The 20,966-nt window shown below is 43.1% G+C and overlaps 1 long non-coding RNA gene across 1 annotated transcript in view; it reads left to right on the forward strand.

Annotated features, from left to right (window-relative positions):
- LOC107209730 overlaps positions 1-20,966 on the forward strand; it is a 42,298-nt gene that overhangs the window by 1,234 nt on the left and 20,098 nt on the right. The window contains exon 2 of the long non-coding RNA XR_001523673.1: positions 5,251-5,316. This is a non-coding gene — a long non-coding RNA (uncharacterized LOC107209730). The remainder of the gene's footprint in view (positions 1-5,250; positions 5,317-20,966) is intronic.

Consider the following 20,966-nt stretch of genomic DNA (forward strand, 5'->3'; position numbering starts at 1 on the left):
ATCCCATCCCATCCCACTGCAGTTTTGGTCAGGGATGTGTGGGGAGTTTGGGATGTTTTTAGCTGGCGGAGGTGAGAGCTGCAGTGGGTCCTGAGGGATTTCTGCGTTCCCTGGCACAGGAATGGTGCCGTTCCTGACAGATCCTGCAGCTGAAAGGATGCTCTGGAGGGGAGGGAGATGAGAGGGCTGTGCAGCATCTCTGCTGGGGCATGTGCAGCACCCCACACCCCAGGCAGCCAGCTCTGCCCTGGGGCTCACTGTGGAGGTGCACCCACAGGGACAGCTCCCTTCAGGCAGGGAAAGGAACAGATTTCACCCTCCCACATCTCAGACAAGGGCTGTGACCACTGAGCTCCTCAAGGGAAAAACAGATGCTGCCCCTGCCAGGTTTGGGAGAAAGGGCTGGTGCTGTAGAATATCAGTCTGCAGGCAAGGATGTGCGTAGTGGGCACTGTGCCTTTTCAGTCCAGAGGAAAATGTGCACATAGGGGAAAAAATTTAAAGATATATCTCTTTTCTTGGCATTTACTAAATGCTATTTTACATCTTTGATTTTTCTACATTTGTCCCTTCTTGGAGTCTTTTACAGCAAGCTGTATTCAGGGTTACAGGTTCTCCTGGATGACTGAACTCTCAAAAGTCACCATTATAATGGTCTTTGGTGGGTCTAATCCTTGGAATTGTGAGTTTTGTTTCCAAAGTTGGTTAAATTATCAAGTGCCTAAGTTCCTCAAATCAGCAGAAGAAATACTTCTTGCCCTGAGCCCTTAAGAGTACCTATAGCAAATTTTCATCAGGAGATGTAAAAGCTTAGTCCCAGCAAAGGAGATAAGAGGCACTCACGATATCAGACAAAGGAATCTGAATTTATTTTATTTATTTGTATTTGTTACCATTTTGTATATGGCTGCATCTCAAAAATGTAAAGGCTTCATTTATAAAGATGTCAGTGGTAGAAGTACCAGTACATAAATAGTCATTGCTGTTTTCACGTGTTTCTCAATAAATCTTCAAAATCTCTTCATGCTGTTTATTCAGCCTCTGAAAATAAGATTTTAAACTTGAGCAAAGAGTTAGGCAGGAAGCAAATGCCTTCAGAAGAGGCTGAGTCCCGGAAGTGTCATCTGTGACTCATTACTGCTGTAAAGACACATAATCGAGCTGATGAGGACAGAGAAAGTTTCCATAACAGCAACAGCCCTAAAATGAGATGGGAAGAGTTGTCATCATTGTTTGAAATGATGCATGTTTGAAACAGACACAATCTCTAAAGCAGATCACTATTATTTTCTGCTCTCATTGCAGCACTCGAGGCATTGTGCGACTCACAAAGCCCCTCAGCCATCTCTTCCCCTTCAGTTTTTCCATCCCTGTGGAATTTAAATAGCTTGTTTTTCTCAGACAATAGATTTGTCTTTCTTCCACCAGTACTGTATTTATTATAAATGCCATTTCTGCTTAAACAGAAGGGTCTTGTTTCAGAAAGGGCATCAGTCAAATTTTCTATAGCAGATGTCGTTGTTTAGGAATGGCACTCCCCAGTTTAGTGCTCCCACTGAGACTCCAAACCACACTGCCCCCTGCTTTCTCCTCCCCTTTCCCCCTCTCCCCTGTGGTGGGACAGAGAAGAGAATTGGAGGCACAAAAACTAAAGATGACAGGTTGACATAAAAACAATTTACTGGAAACAGCAACGAGATAATAAACAAACAGTAACAGAAACAACATTACTGACAGAGGTACAAGAAAAGAAACACTACAGGAATCCCCCACAGCACACCATATCCCAATGCAGACACCTCCCCACCCACTGCTCCCTCTGCCTTGGGACCAGACTTATCCCAGCCACTCTCTCTGGCTCTCATCTGCTCCCCTCCTGCTCTGTCTGCCCCTTCTTCCTCAGAGACACTCCCTCTCCCATCCCAATGACATGAGGTGTTCATAACCTCTGAGCCCTGGGCATGCCCCCTCCCAGCTACTGCAAAAATGAACACAAAAAATTAACCCTGTCCAGGACACCAGACAAAGTCAAATTTCTGTTAAAGAATCAAACTGACTACATTTTGTACATAACAGCCAGACTTGGATTGTGTGCATTCAGAGGAAAATTCAGTAATTTCAGTAACAAAGGTATTTAAATTTATTTGCTGTTCATCTACTATCTATCTATCTATCTATCTATTATCTATCTATCTATCTATCATCTATCTATCTATCTCTCTATCTCTCTATCTATCTATCTATCTATCTATCATCTATCTATCTATCTATCTATCTATCTATCTATCATCTATCTATCTATCTATCTATCTATCTATCTATCTATCTATCTATCTATCATCTATCTATCTATCTATCTATCTATCTATCTATCTATCTATCTACCTTAATTACAAAGGAATTTCTAATCCTGTGGCAGGATGGCCACAGCATTTAAGGCTGGCTGTGGCTGTAGGAGCAAAGCAGTTTAGTGCAGTTCATAAAATAAGTTCAGTGGCAGGCACATAAAGACAATACTTCCCAATCTGGAAGTGTTAATCTTGCTTGAGATACATTGGTAAGGTGGCTGGGAACTATTCAATGTTGGTTTTGTTTTTTAAGTGCTAATTACAGATATTTTCTTGATGTTGTTTCTAGCAAGGAAACAGTTGGAAAGCTTTTGTTGAGTTGGGCATTGTTTTGAATTAAAGTCAAGGTAGTGTTTCAATATCTCTGTGTTGTCTGATGCCCAACATGGAGAAGCAGCAGTGTGCTCTTTACAGCAGCAGCCTGTGGTTTACGCCCCATAAACTGCAGATCACCCACGTTTCTTTCTGAGGCAAGCCCCAGCAAAGTCAGGCCTGCAGGATTGCTTTGTATGGTTTGTAGCTCCAACATGCCGAGTCCTGTTTGTGTGTTCAGGCTCATGTGAACTAGGAAGTGTGCAACTGATGTCAAAACAAAACAAAGCAAATTCATATGGAATCAGATCCAAAGTCCACTGAAGCCAATGCTGGAGCCTCCCAGCTTCAGCCTTTTGGTCAGATGTGTCTTCTGTGGTGGGACCAATGACACCCGTCTCCTTTGTGTGCTTGACTGAATGTATTTCTGCCACCTAAGACAAGGAGGAAAGACCTTCCCAAGGCAGTCTCCCGAGCTGCAGAGGACTGCAGTTGATTTTCCTTTTTCTGTTGGTGACCAGCACACTCAAGGAACATGCCAGAAACAACCTGTTAAAACAGGCTGAGGGCACCTGAACGCGGTGCTAGCTGGAAAAGCAAGTCGAGATCATGACCCTGAAGTCTCCAGGACTGGTGGCTAAATGCTACTGAGACACAGGGCAAACATAAGAGGAGAACCACTTCCACTGCCAGGTGTGAAGGTGCTTAGCCAGGTTTTCACCAGGAGCTGCAGCAGTAGATGTGTGTGACAAAGTGGAGTTAGTGCCTGAGGAGGGACACAACACTACTCCTCAAGGTGGCTGGTGTAAAATTCCAGGTACTTGTGACTAATCCCTCATTTCTTAAATCTTTTACTTGTAAGCATGCTTGTTGGTGACTGCTCTGAATGAGCTTTGGAGAGGTTGGTGTGTGTCCCAGCTCCCCCTCCAAGGCACAGCTCTGCACCGGCACATTGCAGGCCTGTGGTTAATTCTGCAATCTGGTCCTGTATGAAATACTCTGCACTTCAGGTTTGTGGTGCAGTAACTTGAGCAATCCTAGCTATGTGCAACTTGTCATATGGCACTCTAAAGCAGGAACACGCTTTCCTACAGTTATTCATTTTCTGCTGCAGCACACAAGCTATCCCAGATCTGCCACTAGATTTCAGTGTTCTCAGGCTCACTGATGCCAAGGGACAATTCTTGAGGGGGAAATGTATTAAATGCAGAAAAGCTTTTTGTCTCCAACAGTACTCCAAAGACATTTTTCATTTTTTTATATACTGCCAGGATACATGGGAACACCTGTTACAGAAATCAAATGGAGATGTGTTCTCTCAAAATGGGATATTTCTCTGCTGTCTTCCTTAGTTTGTCTCTAAACAAAAGCATTTGTTTTTGTACCATCATATCTTCTTCTGAAAGACTGATCATATTGCATTGGAGAAGAGATTTGAGTGAAACTGTGTATTGATGTGCTCCTTGATGTTTAAAATTACAAATTAATTCAACCAAATATGATTAGAATAGAGGAATTAATATTTTGGTATAATATTTGTCAGTTGACTATGAAGCATTAATGTTTGTTGCCTTGCTTCTCTCTGATCTGCAAAGAGAAGGTTAGGAAATATCTTTGGTCTCATCTTTCCTGTTATGATAAATAACTGATCTGTGGTCAGAGCTGTAAAGTTCATAACCTACCCAGAAAAAACTTAGGAACAAACCACTGCTGCTGCAACATTATGTAAAGTGGAAAACCTATTTTCCTGGGGAGAGGTGCTGCTTAAAGATGATTTCACAAAAGAGGAAGTCCTTGCTGTTTATCCTGCTTGATCCAAATGTGCAACATTTCCTGTGGCCAGATCTGCAGTAAAATCAAAGGGGGTAGCCATTTTCTGTGGTCTATTGCTTCCTATAGCACACCCTTATGAGAAAGGAAGAAAACTACCATTTGTTATAAAACTACCCCCCTAACCTTCCTTTCCTTATTAATCAATCCTAAGAAAATGATGCATTGGTAATAACCCCACAGGGTCCAACTGATAATCTGTTTTTCACATCTCTCTGGCAGAACCACTGTCTATTTTAAGGTGAAAGAAAGTGGTTTATATATTTTGAAAGCTGGAATTTTTCCCTAAGACTTTGGAAACACAGAAGGCAGGCAGCTGATAAAGTCTGTCCTTGCAAGAGGTCATAATTTAGGTTGCAAGGTCAAACACAAAGCAGATAGCAAATGCCATAATTATGATTACCTGCACAGCTTTGAGTCCCCAGTGTATCTGAATAGAATTACAGTCTTTAATTGCAACCAGTGCAGTTTTTCTGTGATGGCTCCTACCTGGGCAGTATTTGGCAAGTCTGGAAAAATGCAGATTTATTGAAAACATCAAACAGATTTATTGAAATATCTCTACAGAGTCTTCTAAGGAAAGAAGCCATGCTCAGTGCAGCAGAGAGCTGCCTTTCTCCTTTGTTTAGGACTGAGGTTGTCATCTGATGAGGAGTTTCTTGAAGAAGTCTATGTGTGTGCAGCCACAGCCATGCCCAGGGAATGTGGTTCTTCTCGTTTTCATAAGCACTGAGGTAACTTTTCCTCCTGGACCCTGCAGGTTGGTGACTGGCTCCCCCTAAACACTGAAATGATTGATGAAATCAGGTGCCAGCTGGAGTTCTGGGTGAGTAATGCAGGAGATAGAAGCAGGATTCCTGGATTCCACTTGTGTCTGACTCAGTGTGTGATCTTCAGGACAAAATGTAAGCCAAACCAGGGCATGCTCTGATCTGTCACAGAAGGCAGTTTTGGGATTAATGAGTGTTTGTCCAACCTAGTTTAGTCAATACTGCAAAACACAGGCACAAGGAGCTATTGGCTGTTATTAGTCCATTTTACCAGGAACAGGCTGACAGAATTAACGAGGATGCTGCAGTGCAAGGCAACGCTGTTATCAGTCTATTGAGAATATTTGTTCCTTCTCACTACTGGGCTTAGATAGTGATTTTTACCCTCTCTTTCCCTTAATTGGCCACTGCTATCCCTAATTGCCAGAAACTATTCACTGAACTCACCATTTCAGCTGCATCCCCCAGAGTTCAGCTGCTCTTGCTCTGGATCTGTGCCCCTGCTCCACATCTCACACAGCAGAGGATGGACACAAATAATCCTAGGACAGAAATACATCCATATGCACCAGCTTCTTTGCACTGGTTCAAGTCCTTTTGGGACAGGTCAGATTTACTTTTTGTGCTCTGGAGAGCTTACAGGACTTGAACCACAGCTCTACAATTTCCTGGGGCTGTGAGGAGCACTGGGATAATCAATGCAGGCACAGTGGGGTTCCCAAATTCACCTGGAAGTTTCCTACATGAGGTTGATGTGATTCCCTGAGAGAGCAGCAGACACAGCACAGGAGCTCCTCAGAGCTCCTCCATCCCTGCTCCTGCAGCAGCCAGGGGAAGGCAGCAGTGCTGGGTTTTGTTCCAAGGAGGAAAAATAGAAGAAAATGCTCTTTAGATTGGATACTGCTACTGGGAAGAGTCTGAAAGACAAAATTTATTCATGAAATGAGTATGCAGACTGCCCTGTAGTTGTCTTGTGAGCATCATTGGCTCCTAAAATTCAGGTTCCAGCTTCCTGCCCAGAAATCAATATTCTCTTTCTGAAAATATCAAAATGCTGAAAGCAAGCACCCCAAATCTGAGACAACCTAAAAGTGGCTATGATTTGCAAATTATCAAAGATAAAAGCATTTGAGTGTGTGATAGATTGGCATCTAAGAAACAAAGGGAAACAGCTAAGGAAGTTATAAATTTATATATTTTGAAAGCTGGAATTTTCCCCTAAGACTTTGAAAACACAGAAGGTATCATTTAGATATTGATTCTTTATACTTTTAAACATCCTTTTCCCCCTTGGCAAAATGTTTCCCAATGAAAGCAAGAACATTTAATTCCCAAAATGTTAGTAAGGAAGTTTTGAAACATAAAGATTTTGGAATATGTTAGAAGTCATCAAAAATTATGAAAACTATTCTTGTAGTTAAAATTAGTCCATAATTTAATCTATGAATCACAGTAAAACTGAGTTGTTTGTATATACTCTATTTCTCTGCCTTTTTCCCTCACTGTTTTTGTTGAAAAATTGTTCATTGTATTATTTTGTTACCTATTTTACAGCAGCTTACTCATCAGTTGGAAGTTAGTCAGAGATTAGGAAACATCATGAAGTTATCAAAAAACTAGCATGTTAGAAGGAAATCAGTTAATCTTTAGCCTCACAGGGTAGAAAGAGGAAATGTAATTGCAAAACTGAACTGTGTTTTACAGTCAATTTTCACTTAGAAAGCCCTTCAGATAATTCTATAATTAGCACAGGACATGTAAGGGAGGGAAAAAATACCTGACAGGAGAGGAACTTGGTGGATGTTTTCATTCATGAGTGGGATTTAGCTGCCATGGCAGAGCAATCTCCTGAAACAAAAACTCCTTTTGAGCCATAATTTACAATAGATTAGAGCAGCAGCCAGCTGAGCCTTGGCTGAGTGGCTGAGAGCTGCTGGTGCTCATGGCTCAGGAGCAGATTCCAGGCACCCAAGGGTGAGAAAGACTCCTTCCAGTCAGGCTGTATTTGCCTGATTCTCAAAATACCTTTCAGCACAATAACTTCTTCAGTCAGATCAGTGAAATAAAATCAACTGGGTTTATCACACATGTTGATGCTTATATAGTACCTGTCATCACTCACTTAAATGGATAAGAATATGGGTAGAGATTAATTCCTGGGCTGTGATTTGTCTTGAGATATAAACAGTATTTTAAGCTACTAAATCCTGAGGTGTGACTCTTTGTAAAAGATCTACCTTAATCTTAATAATAGTTACTGGTGCTTAGTTCAGGATTGATTTTCTCCAGCATTATCTATACAATGAGCAGTGTTTCAGTGATTTCACCTCTGCTGAGGAAATTCTATTAAGATTTCAAGTGTTCAAAATCTAGGTTTTAATGTTGAATTGTGTAAAGAAAGGATCATAAAAGAAAATATTAATTCATGTGCTTTAGTGAGATAAGAAAACCACACTGGATTTCTTCTGTCAATGAAGAACAGATCTACAAAAATTGCCTCTCTATGGTTTTGGGGTAGAAATCTGCTGTTCAATTAAAGTGTTGGGGGATCATTTCTGTCTTTGTAGAAAATGTATTTTTTATTGGGGGGAAGAGAGGAAGACAAAATTTATAAATGGAAAGTAATTATTTTGTTCTGAAGGATGATAAAATAATTTTCAGAATATGAACTTGGGCTAAAGGATGTGGCTTTATGAGTTGGATTGTGAGTTGGGAAGGGGACATTTAGTGCCACCATGAGCAATAGAGGGTACACAAAGCTGTATCACACCAATGCAGGGGCCCATGTTTCCACATCCCAATCCTTCAATAAGGGCTTCTTACCCCTTGGTGAGTAAGAATGTGTATAAATGCCCAGTTCAGGTTCCAGATTGTCACCCTACAGTCACAGATCTGGGATTCAGAGCTGCAGCTGTAACCAGGCAGCCAGAGACCAGAGACATCCTTGTGAGCCTTGTCTGGAAAATGCCTCTGTTTTCCATCTCCTGAAGGAGACAGAAAAATGTTGGTGGGAAAAGTTTTCAAGTTTAGTTTCCAGCTTGTGCAGTCAGCTGTGTCTTCTAATCCTACCCATAAATGAGATGAATTTTTTCTTTCCTCTTTTCTTATTAGAGTCTAGTTCTGTCTCTCATCCTCTCATGACCAGAACTTTCCTTTGGTTTCTAACACAAATATATTAATGGATATTTTATGCCTGTTTTTCTTTAGCTCTCTCTTTTAGTTTCAACAGCTCTTGAAGTGTCTCCCCCTCAGAATACCTACAGGGAGCTGTACCTTTGATTTAGCCAGGAAAGGAAAAAAAAAGAGACACAAACTCTGCTGGGAAAAGAGAATATAATACAAAATCAGGCAGTTTCTCTCTCTTGCCATTTTGCAAAGTGCCATCAGCTCTGCCAGCTGCACCATCCCCTGCTCTCCAGCAGTTGTGGGATGCAGGCTGGCTGAGGATGTGATATTTCCTGCTTGTGAAACATTCCAGTGTAAGAAGGGGGCACTCTCAAATAGACTCCTCTTTAATGAGTATTGTTGTATCAATAAATTCCAATCAGCAGATGCCATCTGCATACCACTGTGACCACACATAGCTGCCAGAGCTATCAGTGGAAAGGCAGTGTTGTCTGCTGCTGCAGCAGCCTTCCAGAGCTGCTCTCCAGCTTCCATTCAAGCACTGATGAGGTGTGCTTCACACAGAAACCAGATGTGGTGTGCTCCTTGTACAATTGCGCAGCCGAAAAGAGGTTATGAGATGGCCAGAGAGCAACGAGCAGGAACTGTGGGGAAGGGTTCTGTCTGCAGACCGGGCTGGATGCAGCCACTCAGTGCCATGGATTGACACTTGGGAGAGGTTAACCCTCATTTTGACTCACTGTAAATCTCTTGAATGACCTGAGACATGACCTGTGGGCCAGAGCCCCAGGCCTGCTCAGCCCTGTGATGGGCACGGCCGGTGTGACGGCACACGAGCATCCGTGCTGGGCTGAGCACACCAATGTGCCACAAAACACTTCAAAGCTTTCTGGTCACACCTCACCTCTGCTATTTATGTTTTCAATTCAGACATTATGTGTGTGTCCAGTGAATTTTGCAAATTTATGGTTGCAGAGCTTATATCAGATCCTCATTTGGATGTGTTCGACTGTGCAGCCAAAATAATACTTTGTCACCATGAGGAGTAATGGTGACACTGCTGGCAGTATCATTGCTAATCTCATCTTATTGGGCAAGCTGGATTTTTGATTGCAAAATTTTCACTCTCACAAAGATTAGAATTTCAAGAACAGAAATGGTTATTCAGCATTTGATATTCAGCCAGAGCAGTTGAATTTCCACTAAAGATATAAATCCAGCTAACACTGAGCGGGAGCACTTTGTAAACATAGTCAGATAACTCAAAACCTTTACCAGTCCCAAAATAGAGATAATTTATGATTTGAAATATCCTTCTATCACCACAGGACTCAGGGAAGAAGGTCAGGGGATACAACATATTTCTTGTTTGAAGCAGTATAAAATAATTCTCTCTGCTAATGATGCTCTGATGTTTGTTACCCATCCAGATAATTGCATTAAATCTTTGCTGGAACTTGTTGACAAAGCTGCTTCAATATTTTCCTGTAGTCCTGATTGGACAAAGTCAGGGCTTTTGCCAGTGAATGGTCTTTGCTCACTGCTAGTAGTTAACTCTTTAATTCTTAGGGTTTCACACCCTCAAGGTACACACTCAATTAGTGCAATTGCTAAATTTAAAGGTTAGAATTGCCAGAGTTATCAGGGAAGTGTCAGCAGATTGATTTCCTTTAAATTTATCTTGGTAGGGGAGACTGGCAACTAATAAGATTATGATTGTTCCAAAAAACAATTAGATATTGAAGATGCTGCCAGTTGCTATAAATCCTGGAAGTTTTCAAGAGATGGCTCCATTACTAGCACTGTTTTTGTGGAAAAATGAGAACCACAACATTGGCATTAGGAAAATCCTGGAAACTGATAAAAGTGAGCTTTTGTTTGGAGGCAGAGTATCGTTCTGGTTCTCACCTCCAGAAACTGAAAGGGACCCTGTGTGGTTTTACCCAGAGGAAGCTCAAGCCCAGCCTTGTTTATTAAATATTTGAGCTACAATGTTATCTCTTCTGAAGAATCAGGTTCCACGCTGGCATGATTCACCGCAGATGGAGCCAAAGGGCTTTTGCTGCTGGCCTGGCTGGGTGTGGAACTCTGGATGACAGAGGCAGGGAGTGAATCTGGGCTGTGTATGGAGTTCCACATGGATAGAAGGTGTAGAAACATGTCCTGATGGCAGTGAGGTCTCAGCTCTCTCAGAAGCACACCTGAACCCCCAAGGTGGGCACAGAGGGGATGAGCAAAGGGCAGCTTTGGGTCTCGCATGTCACTGCCAGCCTCACTTCCCTGCTGCCAAGAAACCCCTCTCCCTGCCTGTGGTAGCTGCAGAAATGCTTTCTAGAAATCTGTTTTGAGACAAATTCAATATTAGTAATTAGAGAGAAACCAATTATGCTCCAAGACCACTTGAACTGTGTTTCCAATCCCTGAACGTGCCTGTGATGAAACTGCCTTGGGAGCTGGTAAGATGTGAAAAGTCTCTGCATTTTCCCATTGCATCACATATGTTCAGTATTGATTTGGAGCATGTCCTCCCACAGCCAAAAGTTGTCTTTAACTTTCACCTGCGTAAGAATGCTCAGAATATAGCAAAAATAAATACAATAAGTATTCTAACCAGCCAAATGACATTCTGAAAACGTTAGGAAAAAAAAAATCTAAAATAGCAAAACAGTTATTCTATAAAATTCCTGGCATCCTTGGAATGACTTTGTTTTTGTGTGCTGGAAGGGCCTTTATCACCCACTTTTGGTTGTGTCTCTAAGGGTAACCTGGTTTTCTCATAAATCAGTTCCAGATTAGAGAAAAATACTGGCTTCACTGAAGTGGATGGGAATTTTGGTACACACAGAATCCTATCCCCAGATTTTCAAACATGAGGAGATGAAAATTTGGCTCTTAACTCTCCCTTGGGATTCTTGAATTTGTGGTTCAACTTCCAAAAGCTCTGACACCCACGGATTTCAATAGGAGCTGCTGGAGCTCTGTAAAAAAGGTTGTTGAATTCCAACACTAAATATGGATTGTAGAATCTTAAAATTAGTCTCCCACTTTTGAAAATCTTGGCCCAAACCTTTATTAATACCACACTACCATGTGTCCTCTATCTATTAGAAAAGATAACATCATTCAGATCCACATCTGTTGTATGCTGTAAACTTTGGAAACAAAAATGGTATTTTAATCAGATTTAGATGAAAAACTCTCTCTGATATAATAATTGACAGTTAGGGATAGTCCATAACTGTCTATCACCTAACTGATCAAATAATTTCCCATTAGTTAATATATCCCAAACAGCACATAGGACAAGTGGTATACAACGTCCCCAAACAGCTCTGGCCATTTGAGTAATTTCAGCAATTGCCAATTTTAGAGTGAATAACTAATCCCAGGTTACCTGTAGTCATTTTTACTGGCAATATTGTAGGTTTGAAACATCTTCTGCTATGCATTATCACAGACTGTGCAATTACAAATGTATCTGTCATTTCTGTATTTATATTATTAATACTGGTAGTTCTTTAAGTATATTTTTTTTATATATATATATATATATATATATATATATTCTTTAAGTATATTATTTAGGGAAGTCTCTGCCTCAATTAAAAAAAATAAAAAGAGAAAAAATTAAAGAGTGTTATTAAAATCAGTATGAAGTCATATCTCCTCTGATAGAATTTCATCAGAGCTAACCAGCAAAACAGAGTTGGCTCTGATCTGGATTTGAATGGGAAACCTCTTGGTGCAATGAAAATGCTGAGGGAAGTGGTATTACTAGTTCTGTAGGTGGCTTGAGTCAATAGACTCACATTGCTTTTATATTGCTTTGAGCTGTCAAGGGCACTGCCTGTGTTTTAAATAAAAACTCTCTGGGACATTTTGCAGAAGAGGTAGCACAGATGTTTTAGCTGGATTTCAATTTGGCTATCCTCTGCTTATCTCTCTAGAAACAGCTAGAGTTAGGGTTGCAAAATATTTTCCATTACAATCCTTGCTTTTAGTAGGCTTCTGATTTCCTGAACTTTGTCATTTTGTTTGCTGAAATTTCTTGAGTCCAGCTTCTGTTGTGCAGTGGGGTTCAGCACTCTGTGCTATGGTTGAGCAAGATCTCTTCAGCCACTTCTGGGTATGGGAGAAGAACTCTTTACACATTCCTCAGCACAAACTGAACCATGAATATGAATTGTTGTGAACAGAGCTCTGGTAAAAATCTTCCTCCCCACAAAATGGCTGGAGTGTGAAGTTTAAAACCTGGAACAAACAAGACAATTGTGGATAAATAATGATTACCACTGGATCTTTATACTTCTCATTTTATATTTGCATGAGCTGCAGCCCTGTGAATATCACAGGCCCTTTTGGTAATACAAGGTGCATCTGAATACAACACTACTACTCAAATCTGGCCAGAAGCTTCTTGCAGTTTCTGCTGCCTTGAAATTATGTCCTCCTGATAGTAATACTGTAAAGTAGTACCAGGACTCTGTCTCCTACATCCCTAGGAACCAAGAGACAGGGTAGTGAGAAGGAAACCACACAAAAGCCTTTCTGCATTGCTACATCAGCTTTCTGCATTTTATTACTGTAGGCAGGGTCTGCCTCCTCATCTGCTTCTCATCAAAGCTGAACCCTGTGGTACCTTTGTATGTTTGGGCCATTTAAGGCTACCATAATAAAAACAATATAAATAACAAATAAGCAGCTGGAGTCCAAAGCTGTAGGATGGATTCCTTCCAGCTCCTAATGGAGTGCAAGATAAAGTCCCAGTGGAGCAGCAGAGCCAGACGTGTCTGCAGGACTGTGGCGTGGGGCACACTGAGGCACATCGAGGATCAGACCCTGCTCAGAGCCAACTGCCCAAGCCCACTGTGTGCCCCCACTTCCTGACCTTAGCTCTGGCCTGCACACTTAAAGAGATTCTATCTCCTGCTTTCTTTCACAAGACTTGAACTTCTTCCATTTTCTACCTTGTCCCTGGCTTGCAGGAAACTCCCAGTGTTGCTGAGGGCATTCCTTTCTGTATGCCTCAGTGGCTCCTACATATTTATGACATTTAATTGAGGTATGATGCAGAGAGGAAGCATTTACAGGGCACTGAATTTCCCTGCTGTTGAGTAGTGAATTGCATGTCAGAGTAGTGTGGCACTGTTTGAAGATGACTGTGACAACAGCCTTCCTTCATATTCATTCTTCAATCATTGAGATGCTGGATTTGTTTGCCTTTTGGAAATGAAGATCCCTTCAGCTCAAATGCTGTTTTCACCAGCACTGCAGCAGAAATCACCCAAGCATGGTGCAGTCCTTGCCCTAATTCTGTGCTAGTCTGTCCAGCTGTGCTAGCCAGAGCCACAAGTGACCAAACTGAAGAGAGATCTGAAGGGTTGCTTGGCAGATTTTTCCCTTGCTGCTCGGCAGTGGTCCACAGTGTGTAGTCTCTAAATCTGGAAGATATCTGACAGGTTGGAAAACTGAAAACCAGAGGCTGCACCTTTAATGCCAGTTTAGAAATGTGTCTGGTTACCCCTGTCTGGGAAGCTAATTCTCAGAGAGCTGAAAGTATCTGGCAAAGAAACACATTTTGCCTTGGGCATCATTTGGGAAGGGAAAAAACGTAATATTTCCAGTTTTTTAATCAATCTTTGGCAGCCATGGAGCACTGCCTTACAGGATTACTATGATTATAGACTACAGATGACATGAGACATGGACTGCAAATGAAGACTTTTGAATACCTGCTCAGTGCCTGGATGATAGGTGGCTGGTGAGGATGAGCACTGTGCTGAGCTCAGGACGAAGTGAGAGCCACGTTTGCCCCCCATTTTTTTCAGCTATAAGAGACAGATATGCTCACAATCAATATTAACCTTGTAAAGTGTTATCCATTATGTGACATTGTCTTTTAGATCCTGTTACCAAATTTCTCCTTCGTTATAGAAAAAGTGAATAAAATAGATAGGGGATTTTTAATATACCCAGATAAAAATAGACATGGTCTATGGCTTTTCAATTTCTTCCTACTTTAGCAAGGTTGATTATTTCAGCTTTTTCCATTTTATAAATTTGCCACTTCTAGCTTTCTGCTGATAAGTGTATTAATGTATTTGAAGATAATTCTGTTAGGATTCAATTGCTTATGAGCAGTTTCACACAGAGTTTTAAAATTCATTATTTAGTACTGTACATAGATTATCTTACTTTGTGATTCCTGAGAAGCCAAAAGCAGGACCTTTGCACTCAACCATTAGCTTTTGGAAGGATCCTAATCTTGACACAACCCAAGATGGTTTGTGTGTTCTGGCTGTACAATGCCTGTAAAGGAATCTGGGAGGTTGGGCAGGCATTCTCACAGGGTTTGAAGAGAAATTGGGCACCCAGGCCCCATCAGTGTTCTGCCCACCATGTCACATTAACGTGCCCACAAGGAACACCACACATCAATAAATGGCCTGCTCTTCTGCTGCCCACATCAGCATCTCCCAGAGAATTCCAAGGAGAACTTGTGCAAGAGAAGAGGCAAGAGAGTAAGATGCATCTGACATGTAAAACCAGAAAAAGTTATGAAACAGAGTTAGGGCCTCTGAAAGGCTTCCTCAACAAGAAAGGCAAAAGAAGGCGATAGCGTAATCGTAACAGTTGATTGGCCGTAAGCCACAGCTCCGCGCTGTTGCAATGAGCATTTTCTGCTGTTGAGACATGCCATGATAGGAAACTCTGACACAGCCACCAAGTAACAGCAGCAGACCCATAGCAGGGTCCTTCCTATTTTAGAATGTGGGGTAAGAATGGGTGGGAAAAGAACTGGGAAACAGAATTGCTATAAAATGCAGAGCAGGGTCTCAGGGTGAGGAGTACCATGCTTAGCAGAAGAGATATTCCTTGCTGAAAAGAGTAATAATGGAATATGGGTTAGATTTGATTCAGAGACACACAGAGTGTCCACAAGGCACTGCAGGCAAAGCACACATTCGTGTGCCACATGCCCAATTCATCATTATTTCAAAGCCATTTCACCATTGTTTCCCATTGAAATAGGCTTAGAAGAGAATTATGCATGGCATATTCATTCTTAAAATGACCTGGGGAAAGAAAAGCATTGACACATTCAAGTGAAAATATAAGGAGTGCTATGCACTCTAGGTGAGTATGGATTCTTCTTGCAATTCCCAAGCCCAGCACCTGTAGAAAGAGTGTCAAATCTAATTTCTATAATTTTTCTTTTCTGGAAGGATGATTGCTAAAGTTAGTATACCACTGAGATAGGCAACATTTCACCTTTTGAGCAGCCCATCCTGCTTGAATTAGAACTCAGAAATTATGTCCTACTATTTGTGGGCTGTAGTACCATGTGTTGATGGTTACACCCTGCCTTTGACAAAAATGTCAGAAGGTTTCAAAAAACACCATTAATTTCTAGCTCAGCACAATTTTATTACATTTCACAAAGGAGATCAATTAAATACCATTAGCCCATATCAGAAAAGATCTGAGAGCTCTAATTTGCAGCCTAGACTTAGCCTGACTTCCATTTTGTGGTCACCCCAAATCTGAGTCCAAAAGCTTTGCAGCTAAAATGGAGATTAGAGTCAGTAAAGTTGCTGTAAAGATGGAGAAATAAATAATCTCATCTCTAGAAAATAAGACTGAAACATATTTAGGGACAATGCCTCTGAATGCCTTCTACATATTTGGTAAACATGGGGCAACCAGATTGTTACTCAGGGCTGGTTTAGGAGCAGTTGATTTACTTAAGCATTATGACACTTATCTGTGCAAGGCAGATCTCTTTTAAGGCATGTGATGTTTTCCAAAGCTGTTGAACTGCTGTAATTTCTCAATTAAATAAGAGAGCTGTTTGACATAACTTTATTTTTAAACAACTATATAGATGTATCTTAACACAGAGTTTAATTAATGCTGAAATTAATCACACAAGTGCTTTGTGTTTTCTTGAACCCTGTCTGGAGTTTAAAAACTCAATGTAGAAATTAAGGCCATTCAAGCCATCTCCTTTTCTATAATGGAGAAATAAATACTAAGGGAGATTGAAGTAGAGTCACAATTTACTAAAGAGGCCCACAAGAAACACAGTAATAGTAATAAATGATTGTACAAAGAGAAAATTATTTAACCAACAAATACAAGATATCTCCTGCTTCCCCCCGAGGACAAAACCCAGATGGTGGCTGTCCCCAGGCTGGCTGTCACATGGAGCCCCAGAGAGCAAAGGCAGCACGCCAGAGAGGTTCTTGGAGCTCAACCTTCTCCTCCTCCCAGCTTGGCAACAATGGAAAAACAGGGCCAAAACAAAACCTGGAGTGCCAATTCAACCCATCAAGCCAGGAATAACTCAGCCCTGTGTTGGCAGTGCAGATCCAGCTGAGACACTTTACTCTGGCAGCCCAATCCACCTGTCTGTTGTTGGGATGTCCTTTGGCAGCCCCACATGAAGGACTTTGACAGCCACGTTCTCTGCCAGGCACGGATGTTTTGCCACAGCTCAGCAGCCCTGATGGGTTTCCCCTCTGTGCTGCCGACTGCTCCTTTCCCATCACTCCAGCCACCCCCACAGGGCATTTGCCACCATCCACGAGGCACTGCAGAGCTGGTGTTGGCCATTTCTCTCTTTCAGCCACATCCAAGGGCCTTTCAGCTCTGCAACCTGACTTGATCCACCTTGTGTCCCCCAGGAGCTTTTGTGACCCATGGTGTAGGGCTCCATGCAGCAGCTTTCCATTTTCAGAGTATCTCTGACACAGCAGTGAAGAGAGCGCATCGCTTTTCCTCTTCTGGTGGCTGATTGTATGGTGGGGCTTCCTCAGCACATCACCTTCTCCTCCTCTCATCATGGTAATCTGAAATTTTCACCTTCAGGCCAGTTTGTGGTAACTTTCAAGCTCCCTGGGCAATTGGGGTTTCCTGTTCAAGGTTGCTGTGTGATCAGAGTGATCCCCTTACTCCCCACGGCATCAAGGCCAGGATGTGTGGAAGGGACTTCTCCTCTGAACATCCAGCCCAGCACTGGCAGTCGGGGTGCCAGGAGAGGCTGTGCCTCAGTGCCAGTCCCTTCTGATCAGCCCTTCAAAAGGTGCCAGGATCTCCTTCTCAGCTGGAGTGTAGCAGGCTCAGACCCTTTGTATCCCCAGCTCCAGAACCCCAGAGATCATTCTCCAGTCTCCCCAGGTACTTTTGGCCAGAGGCTGCAGGAAGGACCATTCTCCCTGGCTGCAGTGCACAGCAAGATTTCCCCTGTCCTGTCCTGACCAGACCAAGGGCTATTGCATGAACAATATCCTGTTTAATTTGTTCAAAAGCTTGTTGATGTTCAGGACCTTCCTTGAAAGCATTCTTCTTCCAGCTCTCATGGCAGAGAAGAGGGCTGACAATCTGACTGTAACCTGGAATATGCATCCTCCAAAATCCCACAGCACCAAGGACAGCCTGTGTTTCCTTCCTGCTGCTTTGTGGGGACATAACTGATATTTTGTTAATCATGTCCACTGGAATCTGATGACATCCATCTCGCCACTTCATTCCTAGAAACTGAATTTCCTGGGCAGGTTCCTTAACCCCACTTTGGTTTATGGCAAAACCAGCCTTCAGGAGGATTTGAATTGTCTTTTCTCCTTTCCCAAAAAGCTCCTGTGCCTATTCCCCATACAATGATGTCATCAATGTACTTCAGATGTTCTGGAGCCCTTTTCCAACGCGGTGGGAATCAGTCTGTGGCAAACAGTGGGGCTGTGTTCCCACCCCTGGGGCACTCAGTTCCAGGTGCACTGCACACCCTCCAGGTGAGAGCAAAGTGTGGCTGCACTCTGCTGCCAGGGGAATGGAACAACCACCCAGGTGATGCTGATGGTGACACCACCTCTGACTGTCTGACCCCAGCTCACACTGAAACTCCAGCATGTCCAGCCCTGCAGCTCTCAGCCATGGTGTGACCTCATTGTGGCCACCACAGCCCACTGTCAGTCTCCACTGGGCTCATGCACAGGCCAGTGGGGCTGCTGAAGGGTGAGCAGGTCTTGCTGGGCACTCCCAGCTCTCCAGTTCATGGATCACCCCACGTGTGGTGTCCCAAAATCCTGGTCAGTGCCAATTGCACAGGGCACTCTTGGGGTGCCCATCGGTACCTGCTGCTTTTCCAGCCTCAGCAGTCCCACAGCAATCAAAGGATTCAGCTGTTTAATTTCCTCTGTCTCCACAGCAGCTCTCCCAAAGCCCAGTGATGTCCTTTTGTGTCCTTGAAATGTCCTCTCCTGAGGTAATCCACACCAAGGATACGCACAGGGCCTCTGGACCAGTCATGATGGGGGGTTTTGCCATTTGTTCCCAGTCAGGCTCACTTCAGTTTCCAGTACAGTCACTGTGGGGACACCCCTGCCAGCCCAGGAACAGACGGATTCTGCCCCTACAGGCTCGATGGCATCAGGGTTCATTGTGTGCCAGTGTCAGCTAAAGCCTTGTACTCCTCTGGTTCTGCTGTGCCAGGCCATGGATCCACACAGATCAAACTGACCCTCTCCTCCACCTGGCTGGAGGCAGGGCCCTCTAGTCCTTGTCATGGGATTCACTGCTCATTTGTAAATATGATCTGGAGGTCTCTTCAAGAGGATCAGACACAACACCATCCCTGCTATTCTGCCTAGGGGCTTGTCCCTGAGCAACCACAACCACAACAAATTTCCTGTGGTAGTTCTTCCTCCTCTCAACTCACATACCCATGCTTCCAGGCCAGAGGTGGGTTTTCCACCCCACCTCCTCATGTATTTCCCATATTCAGGCAGGTAGAGCCAGTTTACCTTGTGGAGTGTACCCCCTCTCCCTAGCCAAGGGGTTCCTGCTCCTAAAAGCAGACTGGTCTGTACTGGCTGAATGGAAAATGAGTCCTTCTCTGAGTTTCTGGTGGCACTCTCAATTTTTTCTTCCAAGTTCTGGACATGCTTGGCCATTTTTGTTTCCACAGACAAGATGTGGACCTACCAAGAGGTGAAGGTAGTGTCTTCAGATAAAAGGAGTTTGCTAGCCATAGCTCCCACTTTGTCTTCTCTCTTAGCGTTACCAAGTAGTGGTAACATATCTCTGGCTCAGGCTGTATGAATTTTGGCCTCATCTGTGATGTGCACTGGACATGGATTTTTAGCAACTTGCTCATCATCTGAAAAAATTACCTCCAGCAAGCTATTTCTGTCAGGCAGTGGATACCTCACGTCATGGTGTTCCACTGGCCTTGCTGTGCACAGATGCCTTCCTTGCAAAGGTGTCTTTCCTTCACGCTTAACCTGAGTCAGCTCCAGAGGCTGAGATATTCACCTTTCCCAATTCCCTGGTCCATAACCACAGCCTGGAACAGGGATAATACTTGCCTGGCTTCACTACCATCTAGGTTCATATTGTTGGCCACAGCATCCCAGATTTGGAACAGCCAGCTCAGTTTGGACTCATGTGTCAGGTGGGTGAGCTCTTTCTGCAGCTCACACAGCTCACACAGGGGGGAGGACTGGGGGATTACCTCTGGCTCCACCTCTTCCACTGGTTGTGAGGGTCCAGCCTCTTCTTCATCACTCATGTGTGAACCGACTTGGACTTGGATTTCCTCTTCTGAACAGGAGCAACTGCTGCTGCCTTGTCCTTCTGGTTCATCTGCAGTTTGATTGACTGTGATACCAGCTGGTTTGTTTTCCTTCTCTTTTCCCTGAAGCTGCTGTCCAGTAACAGTGTTCAATAAATCACAGCCAGGACCCAGCACGCTGCATAAATTTGTGCCTCTCTGGAAATGTCACAACATTTTCCCTTCACATATTTTATCACTTCAGCAGCGCCCTGTAGTTGTTCAGGGCTGAACTCCCAAACCATTGGAGGAGAGAAGTCCTCCAAATACTAATCTACTTCCTCCCCCATTCCATGGCAGTCAGGATTACCCACCCCTGGGGAAGGCCTCTGAACAGCTTCCCTCAAAATATTTGTATTTTCTCTGACCAAGGTAAATATGAAAACTGTACAGAGGAAACACAGCAGAACAAGACTGGGCCATCCCTAGCATCCAGTGGGGAGCACAATATTCCCAAAACCTGCTGTAACAGACCTGTAGGAGGAGAAGGAGGTGAAAGGCTGGGAAAAGTCATCTTCTCCTGTTTCCTCCACAGGCTTAGTGTGATTATTAATGAACTCCCATAGGTAGCAGCCAAGGCCAGAAAAAATACCACCAAATACACATTTCAAATGAACCTCATTTCCCCTGATGTTATCATGCCATAAACTGATTATCACCTAGTATATTAAAAAGAGCAGTCTTGATTCCTCTCCCTGGTTTGAAAAGGAACACCATGATGGGCAAATAATTTCACACATATGGACAAAACCAGGGTTGGGTACCACACCCACATGAGTGGAGAAACATGGTGACCAGGGAGTTCTGTACTCTATATGCTTTAATCAAAATTGTGGCTTTAACTTCTCTCTTGTGCCCCTCATTGGCTGCCAAAGGTGTCCTGGGTTTAAAAACTCAATGGAGAAATTAAAGCCACTCAAGCCATCTCCTTTTCTATAATGGAGAAATAAATATTAAAGGAGGTTGAAG

This window comes from Parus major, chromosome 11 (genome assembly GCF_001522545.3).
Source record: "Parus major isolate Abel chromosome 11, Parus_major1.1, whole genome shotgun sequence".
Lineage (NCBI taxonomy): Eukaryota > Metazoa > Chordata > Aves > Passeriformes > Paridae > Parus > Parus major.